Genomic DNA, 13148 nt, shown 5'->3' on the forward strand with positions numbered 1-13148 from the left:
TATTCTCACAAGCAGTGTGGACAACCAAAGCTATAGGCTGAGCCCCCAGTCTTGGGGTTTGTTCATATGAAACTTAACCCCACAAAGGATAGGTCAAGTCTACTTAAAATTTAGGCCTAATGGTCACCCCCAAGAGAACCTCTTTTGCTGCTCAGATGTGGCCTCTCTCTCCAGCCAACACAACGAGCAAACTCACTGCCCTCCCCCTGTCTACATGGGACATGACTTCCATGGGTGTGGACCTTCCTGGCAACGTGGGAGAGAAATCCTAGAATGAGCTGAGACTCAGCATCAAGGGATTGAGAAAAACCCTAGAATGAGCTGAAACTCAGAATCAAGGGATTGAGAAAACCTCCTCGACCAAAAGGGGGAAGAGTGAAATGAGACAAAGTGTTAATGGCTAAGAGATTCCAAACAGAGTGGAGAGGTTATCCTGGAGGTTATTCTTACGCATTAAGTAGATATCACCTTGTTATTCAAGGTATAATGGAGAGGCTGGAGGGAACTGCCGGAAAATGTAGAGCTGTGTTCCAGTAGCCATGTTTCTTGAGGATGATTGGATAATGATATAGCTTTCACAATGTGACTGTGTGATTGTGAAAACTTTGTGTCTGATGCTCCTTTTATCTACCTTGTCAACAGATGAGAGGAACATATGGAATACAGATAAATAATAGGGGGAACAAATGTTAAAATAGATTTAGTTTGAAATGCTAGTGATCTGGGCGGGCCACAGTGGTTCAGCAGGCAAGAATGCTTGCCTGCCATGCCCGAGGACCCGGGTTCGATTCCCGGTGCCTGCCCATGTTTAAAAAAAAAAATGTTATTGTAGTAACAAATATACAACTCAGATTTTCCCATTTTAATTACTTTGAAGTATACAGTTCAGTAGTCATTACATTCATGATATTATGCTACCATCACCAATATCCATGACCCCAACTTTTTCACCACCTCAACCCTAAACTCTGCACCCATTAGGCAATAATTCTCTCTTTTCCTCCGTCCTCTCACCCCCTAGAACTACTATCTGATGCGATTTTGGATAAATATGTTTAAAGTAAGATACTTCCAACCCAAGAAATGCCCTTACCCTCTCTGCTTCAGTGCCAGATGGTCTAAGAGCTGGGTAGGGGGTGGGCAAGGATGCTCAGCTGACCCCACAGATACCCACAGAAAAGATAGAAAGCACCAGCCTGAGCAAGACCAGCTTCATCATTTGTGAAGCCCAGTGCAAAATGAAAACTCAAGGTCTCTGTTTAAAAGAAAAATATTTTTTAAAATGTCAAAACCAAGAGCAGAGCATTAAACAAGCACAGGACCCCTCTGAGCCTAGGACTCTGCACCCACACGGGTTACAGGCCCACGAAGCCGTGGGCCACCCTCTACTCCCCGCTTGCTGTACATTTGCCCTGGCAGGGAGGGAGAACCTGCATTCAAAGCTAACCGAAGGAGTCTGTGGTCCCCTGCCATCTGTGCCAGATTTCTTGGCTGGGGCCCATCTCCTCCAGGAAGAATAGTGGTTTGATTAGAAAGTGGAAACATCAGAGTGACCCCAAAACTCAGAACTGTCTGGGAACCAGTTCATTTGCTCTTTTCCTGGTGGAGCATTTGGTGAAGAAGGAGGAGTCAGATTGACGTAATTATGGTGGTGAAATGAAAGGGTGTAAGGATGATCTGGTTGAATGGGGAAAGGGTTTAGTAAGGAGGAAATTGAAGCTTGGTAGTCAGTGGGCATCCAGGACTATACCAGAGAGTGCTGGGAAGTATCCTCAGGGGGGAAGAGAAGAAAGGTGCGATGTCTGAGCCAGTGGCTGTGCACCCTCGGGACTCTCCCTGCCAGGTTTGGTGTTGGATGTTTTCAGCCCTGGGGCTGACGGGAACAAATAACTAACATTTACAGAATGCCTTGTCATGAGTTCTTTAAATATATTAATATCTTTAGATCTTCACAGCAATTGTATATAGGCAATTTCAATCCCATTTAGCAGATGAAGAAACTGAGGCATAAGGAGGTGAAATCACTTGCCCCGGGTCACTCAGCTATTAGAGAGCAGGGATTCCCACCTAGCTGGCGCATTATCCTTAAGCCATTTGTTCCCAGAGTTTTCAAAAGTACTCTACTGTTTGTGTGAACATGGTTTTCAGTTTGTCGAATGCATAATTGATAACTGTGCCTTGTTACCGGCCAGCCACAGGACTAGGTACATTCGCATGTACCTGTCATCTCTAATGCTGTGCACCAAGTGCCATTACCACTTTACAGGGGAGGAACTCGAGCCCCAGAGATCTGGCCTCACCCAGCTCCCTGTCTAAGAAGGACCAGAGTCAGGATTCAGTCCTGAGTGTGATCGATGCCAAAGCCTGCTGCATGCCCCTTTCCACCAGACCCCTGGGTTCACCTATATAACTTGGGTAATTCTACTTGTTCAGAGTGTTTTAAATCTTGGCCCCAACATTTTTGGGCGGTTATTTCCATTCTCACAGTTGTATGCTAAGACCAATGAGGAGCATCCACAGCTATGCCCGCTCTGACTTCTCCTTTTAGCATGTTGATTTGGGACTAATGAACACATTAGTGCCAATTGAAGAAACATTTCTCAAGATCTTTTTTTTTGCCTGTGCTTTCCTACTGTCCTGTTGCGTGGGAAAGATACAACAAATGCAATACGTCTGTGTGATTCGTTAACCCTGCCATCCTCTCTCTGGAAGTTCAAGGTTTGGGAGGCGGAACATTCCGAAGAATAAGCATGAGTGGAACCCAGAGTGGTTCAGAGAAGACAGCACCTTGGCAAACACAATGCTGCCTTGGTGCTCGAGATAATTGTCAGGTCTTACTTTTCTGCCCCCTCCTTTGTAATGTTCAAGTTTCTTTTAAAAATAAGATTCAGATGCCCTGTTTACTTATTTTCTTGGCAGTCTGTCGTCAAGACAACAAGATCTGTTTGCCTAAAATAAGACTTTTCTGGTGTTCTTGGTGGAGGAAACCCAAAAAGCAAAGCTAATTCTTACTTTGATAGCTCTCTTTTCCTGAGTGGGATGATTCCCATCATAAGGGGGCCCGAATGTCATTGAAAAGGGAACATGATGTTCTCTGCTTTATTCTAATTCACTTTAATAAGAAAGACATGTAGTCAAGGAGGTTTTTAGCCCTGTGCTAAGTATATTAGTAATAGTTGGCATCACTTAGCCTAGTAAGTACTTTCCAAATGTTATCATATTTAGACCTCACACCCAAAGCTGTCAGGCAGGTGCTATTCTTATTCTCACTTAACAGATGTTGAAACCAAACTGGGTGACACTAGCCCAAGGCCGCACAGCTGGTAACTAGCAAAGCTGGGATTTGAGCTGGGTCTTTCGGACCCCAACGCTGTGCATTCTCAACCACATGCTGAGAGCACACCCACAGCTTGATGTGCTACTTTCCCAGGCTCCTCATCGCCCTATTGATAAAGTCCAATGTATGAGTGAGAAAGTAAAAAGATAGACACAGCAGCTGAGCATCAAATAAACAGGACAGTCCTTGCTTTAGAGTTAGGGGGAGGTTAGAGAGGGCCTGGATCATGGGATTTCCGGGAATTCTAGGAAGAAGTGAATCATGGGCATTTAAATAGGTTCCTTCTATTTAGGTTCCTTCTGACCTGTCTTCCTTACTTGGCTTCTGACTTCTCATACCTATATATGTATGTCTGAGTTTCTGATATCTATATTGACTGTTAGTTACAATGTTCCAATAAAACAGGCAATTTAGTAACATGACATAAACACGTGGAATCACATAGTTCAACAAGTAACCAGAAAAGACATCGATGAATGTCTATTTTGGCTACTCTAGAACAGGGGTGGCCAAACTACTATTCATGGGTCAAAACTGTCAGTCCACCTGTTTGTTTGGTTTTTTTTTTTTAACTTTTTATTGTATAATATAACATAATATACAAAGCAAAGAAAGAAAAAAGCAGTTTTCAAAGCACTCTTCAACAAGTAGTTACAGGACAGATCCCAGAGTTTGTCATGGGCTGCCATACCATCATCTCAGAGTTTTCCTTCTAGCTGCTCCAGAATATAGGAGGCTAGAAGGAATACATATTTTTTATCATCACTATCGACTTTTTTTGTGTGTGAAAAATAACATATATACAAAAAAGTGATAAACTTCAAAGCATAGTACCACAATTAGTTGTAGAACAGATTTCAGAGTTGGTATGGGTTACAATTCTATAATTTTAGGTTTTTACTTCTAGCTGCTCTAAGATACTGGAGACTAAAAGAAACATCAATTTAAGGATTCAGCAATCATATTCATTTGTTAAACCCTACCTTCTCTGTAAAACTCCACCATTACCTTTGATCTTTCTGTCCCACTCTTAAGGGGTATTTGGGTTTTACCCATTCTAACTTTTTCATATTGGAAGGGGCTGTCGATGGAACTAGCTGATGCTCTGAAGAGGCTGACCCCTCAAGGTTTCAGGACTTATCTGGTCCAGGGACCCAGCTGGAGTTGTAGGTTTCTAGAAAGTTACCCTAGTGCATGGAATCTTTGTAGAATCTTATATATTGCCCTAGGTGTTCTTTAGGATTGCAGGCCACCTATTTTTATAAGGCCTGCTAGCTAAGAATGCTTTTTACATTTTTAAATAGTTGGAAAAAAATCAAAAGTCAATATTCTAATGCAATTTTATTGGTATATATTATAATTCACATACCATATTATCCAAGTATACAATCAGTGGTTCGCAGTATCATCATATAGCTGTGAGTCATTATTACAATCGATTTTTGAAGATTTTCATTACTCCCCCCAATAAAATAAAAATAAGAAGAAAACTTAAAAGTTAAAAAAAAAAGAACACTGAAAAGTTCCCATCCCCCCGTTAGTCACTTTTTTTGGTCTTTATTTTCTTACTCATCCCACACACTGGATAAAGGGAGTGTCAGTCACAAGGTTTTCACAATCACATGGTCATACCGTAAAAGCTCTATAGTCACACAATCACCTTCAAGAATGAAGGCTACAAGATTACAGTTCATCATTAACAGGTATTTCCCTCTAGCTACTCCCAAACACCAAAAACTGGAAAGGGATATCTATACATAAGAATAACCTCCAGAATGACTTCCCAACTCTATTTGAAATCTCTCAGCCACTGGAACCTTATTTTGTCTCATTTCTCTCTTCCCCCTTTTGGTCAAGAAGGCTTTCTCGATCCCATGATGCCAAGGCCCCGGAAGCCATGTCTCACATTGCCAAGGCGTTTACACCCCTGGGAGTCATGTCCCACGAAGGGGGGAGGGAAAGGCAGTGAGTTCACTTGCAGAGTTGGCTTATAGAGTGAGGCCACATCTGAGCAATAAAAGAGGTTCTCTGGGGATGACTCTTTGGCATACGCATAAGTAGACTGACTTTCTCCTTTGCAGGAATAAGTTTCATACGGGTGAGCCCTAAGATTGAGGGCCTGGCCAATCAACTTGGGAGTCTCTAATGCTTGCAAGAGTATCAGGTCTTCCCCAGATGGGGAAGTTTAATATTTCTCCTTTCTCCCCAGATCCCCCAAAGGGGACTTTGCAAATACTTTCTAATCTTCTGCCCAGATTACTCTGGGATATATTGGGGCATCACACTAACCTGCACAAACCAACAAGCTCTCACTCGCTATTCAAGGCTCCATGTAATTATGGCGTTCGAATAAGCTCACCATACAAGTTAAATTAGATATTGTGCTACCAAAAATATGTTTTTCACTAAACATCTCTTCCTTGGGTCTCATACAGAAGCTGAAGTTTTAAAACACCGTCAACATCATCCTTTACCAAAAAAAAAAAAAATTTGGTGATGTGTGAAATTATATGAAATTCACTTTTCAGTGTTCCTAAACAGTTTTATTGGAACCCAGCCATGGCTATTCGTTTGCTCTTGTCAATGGCTGCCATGTAGAGGCCAACTTGTCTGCAAAGTCTAAAATATTTACTAGCTGGTCTTTTCTACAGAAAAAGTTTGCTGACCTGTCTTAGAGTCAGAAATGTCCAAAATGTTCCCCCTCCCCAATCTATATTTTTTTTTTGGGGGGGATATACAAACAGAAAAATATAGAAACATGCATGCACCATTCAGAATTGAGTATTAACATTTTGCCATTTGCTTCAAATCCATTTTTAGGAATAAAACTTTACAAACTTCCTTTGCTCCTTGTCCCTAATTCTCCATCCAAACTTTTTTCCTTGTGGCAGACTGTCATGAACCTAGCTAGCATGTACTCATCTCCCATGCTCCCGGAGGGGATGTGTCTGTGAGCAACGCATACTGTGTGGGATTTAAAAACACACGCAGATTATGCCTCACACTAAATTCTACAACTTGTTCTTTTACTTACCACTATTATTATTATTTTTTGGATCTTTTTTATGTGGGAAAAAAATCCTATTTTGGGCTCTTGGACAGTGTCCTATCATATGACTGTAGCCCATTTGATTTCTCCAGTCCTCTGATGGACACTTAGGATGGTTTCTCGCAGAGGTTTACTGTCACAAACAAAAGCACGATGCTGAGTAACAAGGGCGTGGCCCTTTTCCTGGAACGCCCCCGCAAGGTTTGTGAGGTCCGGGGCAGGCTGGAACGCACCCGCGCAGCCAGCCAGCAGGGGGCTGGGACGCCGGCAAGAGGGCTTTGAACTTTTGTCTTACTTGGTCGCTTGACTTTCCTCTCATCTCTTGATTCTTCTTCGGCTGCTTGGCAGGGTCAGGGGGCCATTCCACTGGGTGCAGGAGAAACTTTCGGTCCAGGTCTGGGGCTGCTGTCCCTCTACCCTCACCCCGCAGTGCAGTCACCCTAATGGGAAGAGAAACATAAATTTAGGACTCCAGCAAAGCAGGTTCCAAAAAGGGGGGGGGGGGGAGGCGGAGAACGTTTGAAAAGAATGTGGTTTCACGAAAAACATCTTAGTAGTTTTCACGGGGAAAAATCAGAACACTGCTGGATTCGCTGCAGTTGGGGGTGACGACCTGGAGTGGGGTGGGCGGTGCACACCATCCCCCAGCCTTTGGGGTCGGCTCCGGGGCAGGGGGCGGGAGGGGGCACCCTCCGAATGCGGGTGGGGAGCCCGGGCTCCAGGGCGCCTCCTCCGCCGCAGGGCGCCTTCGGCAGGGGCAGCCAGCAGCCGTGGGGTGGGGCCCGGGAACCCGTGTTACCCCACGGGCTTGCGGGCACTTTCCAAGACTCAGCGGCGCCCCGCAGCAGCCGGAGGCCGCGCCGTCCACGCTTTCGGCTGAACCCAGCGAGCGCTCCCCGCGCGTCCCGCCTGGCGGGGGCAAAGTCACCGCGCCCCCTCCCGGCCGGTCTCCTCCGCGCGGGTGCTGCCCGCGCCCCACTGCTCCCTCCTCGGCACCTCCTCCTCTCCCTTCTCCTCGCCCGGGGCCTCGCCGCTACTTTGGGCTCCGCGGGCTCGCGGCTCCCTTCCCCACCTCCCGTGCCCCGCCCCCCGACTCCCGCCCGCGCGGGGCCGGGGCCGTCGGGAGCGCGCGAAGGGCGGCGCGCGCCGGGCGCAGGCGGCTCGGCGCTCGGGTTGGCAGCGGCGGTGGCCAATCCCCGCCGAGCCCGAGGCGCCGTCGCGCGGGTGCCGGGGCCGGGCGGCTCCTCCCTCCCCCCCGCCCCGCCCCGACCGCCCCCCCCTCGACCGCCGCCACGGCCGCCCGTCCGGGGCCGCGGAGAGGAGCGCGCGGCCGCGCCGAGCCCAGCCCCGGGTGCAGAGCGCGGGAGGCGGCGGCGCGGAACCCAGGTGAGCGCAGGGGGCGGACGGAGGCCGCGGGCCCCGGGGTGTCCTCGGCTACTCCGGGCCGGGGGTTCAGTGCCAGGGCCCGAGACAAAGCCCCGAGGCTGGCCCGCGGCTGCCTCCTCCGAGGGGACCCCACGTGCGGCGCCCCACGCCCAGCCACGTGGGGGGACGCGGCCCGCGGACGCCCCTTTCCTCCGAGTCCTCGGGGCGCCCGGGGCCTCGGGGTGGCCTCCTCGGCTGGGCCGCGCCCGACCGGGGTGGCAGGGGCGGTCCCGGAGTTTAGAAGCGCTGTCACCGGGCGGGGGGCAGGGACAGTCCAGGATCTTGGGGGCAGCCTAGGCCCACCCCCTCGCGTTGACAGGTGGGGAAACCTCCAGCGCGCAGGGGAAGCTCGCGCCGCCGGACTTTGAGCACCCCCCCACCCGCGCACCTCTTTTGTTTTGGGGGCAAACCCAGGCCCTGTGGGCTGGACACTTGGCGGCAGGACCCTGCACCTCCGGTCGTGGGGACCCGGGCCACCGTTGCCTCTCCGCGGTCTGCTTCTCCTCTTCGCTCAGCCTGAAGCCTTCCCGGCTTGGTCCTTTTGACCTAAATTCACCTCGGGGCTGCAGCAGGCTGCGAACGCGGAGAGAAGCCTCCCCGGCGCCCTCCGCCCGAGGACTCTCTAGGATCCTGGGCCCAGCCCCGCTCCGCCTTGGGTGCCGGTGCCCGGGCGGCCACCCGCTTCAGGCTGGAGCGTTGCCCGGCTCTCCCCCGCCCCGGGCGCTGCCCCGCTTGGGAGCTGGGTGTTTTCACAGCTCCGCCGGCCGTCCGGGCTGCGCGCACTTGGCGCCGGAGAGGTTGCAGCTCAGCCCTCCCATCTCCCCCAGAAGACCGCGGCGAAGGGAGCCAGCTTCCGGGGCCATGTCCTGGGCTGCTCGCGAACGGGGGGCTCCGTGGGTGGGAGGCGATGTCCATCCACCTCCTTAGAGGCAACTTTTGCCTTCCTCCGCCCGCTCTTCCGAGGCCCCACGGTGCTGGAGAGAGAAACTTCACATGCCCCAGAGCTAGGCTGGCAGACTCTGTCCCCAGGGGCCCTTTGCTCCTCCGGGAAGGTAGGGTCAGCAAAAGGGGAGGGCTTTGGGGGACCGTTAGCCGCCCCCCTCCTCCCAAACCACACTCCCCAGATAAGCAATTTAAGAAGAAACAGTAGGCATGCTGTGCAAGTGCAACTTCAGGGTGGGCCCTCCCCACCTTCCAACCGGTTCGGGGCCAGTGAGCCCCTCCCATCTACAAAGCAACCATTGGCCATAGGGCATGCACATTTTGTTGTCATAGGGTGTTAGGGTCATTTGATGAGCTATTGGAATAATATGAGAATAATGCTTTAAGAACTAACACTGAATGAGTCCTTGGCTGTGTAGCAGGTACTGTGCTGTGTTTTGCATGCATTATCTCATTTAATGCCTACCAAAACCTCGGAGGCAGGGGTTTCTATCCCCTTAGACGAGGAAATTGAGTTTTGCAGCAATCCTGCAGTATTTCTTGGAGTTATCCCATATTATAGATGGGCCCAGAGAGGTTAAATATCTTGCCCAGGATCACACAGCCAACCTAGTCATGTCAGGCCCTAGAGTGTTTGGGCTTTACCACCTGTTCTAGGTCAAGTCTTCTCTTCGTTTCCTGAAGAGCCCAGGTTTGTTTACTCAACCTACCTAGGATAACACAAGATCCGAACAGTCCTGGTGGGGATGCAGAGCTACTTAGACTTGTCTTGGCCCCCTGGTTGTTAGTGGGCTGGTAAACAAAAATATTCACTAATAACTATGCAGTTGTTCTCGTCAGGGGTGGGAAAAGTATGGGGGCGACTTTTGGTTGTCAAAATGATGCTGAGCAGTCCTAGCTTTTGGTGGGCAGAAGCCAGGGACACCAAATACCCTGCAAGCAGGCAGCCCCGTGGCATAAGGGATTGCTGTGCCCTAAATGTCAGTAACACTCCCGGGAGACACTTTGAGGCATCAGTGTTGTGGGTGTGGAGGACACAGAGGCAGTGGGGCTTCTGGAGTAATCCCTTATGGTGGTATGAATCTGGGAGGCTTCCCAGAGGAAGTGTCATTTGTCCTGAGCCCTGAAGGATGGGCTAAAAATCAGAGCTTGGATGGTGGTAGGGGGGAGATGGCTCTCCTAGGATGATCTAGTGGAGACAACTTTGTGCAGTCACTAAGGATCCACCCTGGAATCTTTTCCAGGAGTTTTCTCCTGGATCCAAGACCCAATAGCAGGGTGGGTAGCACTTCTCTCAGGGGGAAAGGGATGGGCTAGGTGGAATGGGGCAAGTGTGTTTTCAAGGTATTTGGGCTCAAATTTTAACACAGGCCAGAGTCACCTGTAGTCCACAATAAACCCACTTTATAGAAGGGCTCAGAGAGGTTAAGTAACTGGCTGGGGGTCACTCAGGACTTTCTCCCCTCCCTGTCACACCTACTTCTGGTGGCTGTGGGAAGCATCTGGTTCTCATTTCCTTTCCCAATCTCAGTGATTCGGGCAAATGCTCCTTTGAGTCAGAGGGCCTTGTTGTGCTATATATTTTTTTTCTGCAGGTGTTTTGCTTTCCCAGTAGCTCTTTCCATTTGGCCTGTGTTAGAGAACCTGGAGGTGGAGTTCAGGCAGGCCTGGCACAGGACCCTGGCGGCAGGCCCCACGCTCCCATCTGTGCCTTCTTTCCCGGAAGTCGAGGAAATTGAGTTTGCCTTTAGGAATTGTCCCTTCTTCTTTCAAGCTGTGCTTATTACTTGTTAGCCTGCTGATAGGGGTTCATAAGGGCTTCTTTTGTTTTTGTTTTTGAAATTGAGGTGAAATTCACATAATATAAAATTAACCATTTTAAAGTGAGCAATTCAGTGGCATTTGGTACATTCTCAGTGTTGTGCAACCACTGCTTTTATCTTGTCCCCAAACATTTTCATCACCCTAAAAAGGAAACGCTGTGCCCATGAAATAGCCCCTTCCCCAGCCCCTGGCAACCACGAATCTACTTTCTGTCTCTACGGAGTTGCCTGTTCTGGGACATTTCATATAAATGGAATCGTACAATATGTGCCCTTTTGTGTGTAGCTTCCTTCACTTAGCACAGTGTCTTCAAGGTTCACCCATGTCGGAGCAGGTATTAGAACTCTCTTCCTTTTTTATAGCTGAATAATACTCCGTTATCAGGATTGACTTCATTTTGTTTATCCATTCATCTGGATGGATTGTTGGACACTTGGGTTGTTCCCACCATAAAGGCGTCTTCTTCTTCTTTTTTTTTTTTTAGACTATTATACTTAGTAGTTTATTTTAAGATTGCTTCAGTGTAAATATAAAACAATACCCTTTGGTGTTTAATCTAAATCCTAAAATTGAGAGCTGAAAGAATTGACTGTCTGAAATATAGTTGAATACAGGCTTCTATTTGATAATTCTCAAGCAAATACGTAATGCATACTAGGAAATAACTTGCACCAGAACAGCAATTGGTGCTTAGACATATCTGACCTATACAGGCTCCTTGAGGCCACTTTGTCCATCCCTCTGCCTCAAGAGCCCTTCGATTCTTTTTTTTTTTTTTTTTTTTTTTTAATACATGGGCAGTTTTTTTTAATACATGGGCAGGCACCGGGAATTGAACCCGGGTCCTCTGGCATTCCAGGCAAGCGTTCTTGCCTGCTGAGCCACCGTGGCCTGCCCAACAGCCCTTTGATTCTTAACGGGTGTACACAGACCCATCCCGGCATTCCTTCTGTGGGGAGCGAGTGGTAGAAGAAGACTTTTCTGAAATCAGCTGGAGGCCAGGCTCCCGGGCCAAGGTTTTGGGAGACCCCCAACCTCACCCTCACCCTCACCCCAGGAACCCAAGCCCTCTGCTTAGCCCATTGCCCCCAATTCATCGCTTTCAGGAGAGTCTGGATTCCACGCGGCTCCACCCCCTTCGGCTCCATGCAGGCCCCAGTGTGATGTCATCGGTATTTATTTTGTGAGACTCTCTTGGGGGGCAAGCACATCCCCAGAGGAGAGAAGGCCCCTCTTGGCAAGTAGGGCTGCGTCTTGGTGGCCCCGCTGTCGGCCAGGAGCCGCACCAGCAGGGACGGCCACCGAGGACGGGGACAGCGGGCAGTGCAGGGGGCCCAGATGGGCTCAGCCACGCACCCTGACCCCGTTTTACGCGCGGGGAAGTGGGGGGCAGAAAGGAACGGACAACGTGGGCTTCCCGGACCACGTGGGGGTCTGTATGCGGCCAGTGTCCAGCAGGCAGTGGGTGTCCATGCTTCAGCCGAGCGCTTCTGGGGTCTGGACAGTTTCCTTCCTAGGGTTTGGGCCTCCTGGGGCTGCTGTAAGAAATGACCAGAAACTCCACTCAGCGCACCTTCATTCTCACGCTTCTGGAGGAATCGAGCCATGGTTCCGTTCCACACCTTCTCACTTCTACAACTTTCCTTCAGTCGTGGCCACCTCCAGTCCCAGCCTCCCTCCTCAGGCGGCCCTTTTCCTCGGGGTCCCTCCTTTTCTGTCTCTTTGGGGCCCTTTCTCCCTGGGGTTAGGGCCCCCTCTCCCCCAGTCCAGTATGGCCTCACCTCCATCCTTACCTTCGTCACATCCACAGAAACCTTATTTTCCAAAGATGCTCACCTGCTGAAGTGCCAGGTGGGTGTGTTTGTGGTGGGGGGTCCATTCCTCAGCCCACTCCTTGGGCCTCCTCGGAGCTCCCTGTGCTGGCAGATGATGCCTGCTCCTTGTAGAGTAGATACCATGTTCCCTACAAGGGTTTACCCTGGAAATAATTTCCAGATAGTTTTGCTGTCTGAAGAAGAAGGTATTGAAGAATCTTTTTCTTTCTTCCTTCCCAGATTAGACCCTTCCCTCAAAGCAACCAGCAAGAGTTCCACTCAAAGCCAGGCAGGTGTCATCACAGCCCCCAGCAGCTCCTGGGCACCCGGCACCCCCCTCCCTGGGGTGCAGGAGAGGGTCCAGGACCAGCATGGGGGAGAAATGATCTGGGGCCTCCGGCATTTTCAGTTCCAGTTGTGCTTGTAGGGATGCCGCTGAATTTTTTTTTTTTTTCAATTATGAAACATTTTAAGCAGAGAGAAAAGCCCAAGTTGTGTTTCGTTTTGTCTTGATTTTTTTTTTTTTTTTTTTGACTGGCTCATTTTTGGAAGGCTGGAAGGAGGCCAGGGAGGCGCGGGAAGCAGGGCAGAGCTGGGCGCTGCGCTTTACTTAGCACGGCCCCGGAACCTCGCGGACCTGCCAGCAGACCCCCACTATTTTGGGGGGGCCCTACGGCAAGGCAGGACTCGGGGACCCGAGGAACACGGATGACATGGTCCCTGCGCTCTGTAAAGTCTTCGGTGGGGGGAGGCCCTG

At 49.9% G+C, this 13148-nt stretch overlaps 1 protein-coding gene across 4 annotated transcripts in view; it reads left to right on the top strand.

The window, feature by feature from the left end:
* The first annotated feature begins 7705 nt into the window (after positions 1-7705).
* Positions 7706-13148, top strand: part of CAMKK2 (calcium/calmodulin dependent protein kinase kinase 2) — a 54118-nt gene continuing 48675 nt past the window's right edge. For all 4 annotated transcript variants that reach the window (XM_077159801.1, XM_077159802.1, XM_077159803.1 and 1 more), the window contains exon 1: positions 7706-7772. The gene's annotated coding sequence lies outside the window, so the exon portion shown is untranslated. The remainder of the gene's footprint in view (positions 7773-13148) is intronic.

The sequence above is a fragment of the Tamandua tetradactyla genome, chromosome 5 (genome assembly GCF_023851605.1).
Source record: "Tamandua tetradactyla isolate mTamTet1 chromosome 5, mTamTet1.pri, whole genome shotgun sequence".
Taxonomy (NCBI): Eukaryota; Metazoa; Chordata; class Mammalia; order Pilosa; family Myrmecophagidae; genus Tamandua; species Tamandua tetradactyla.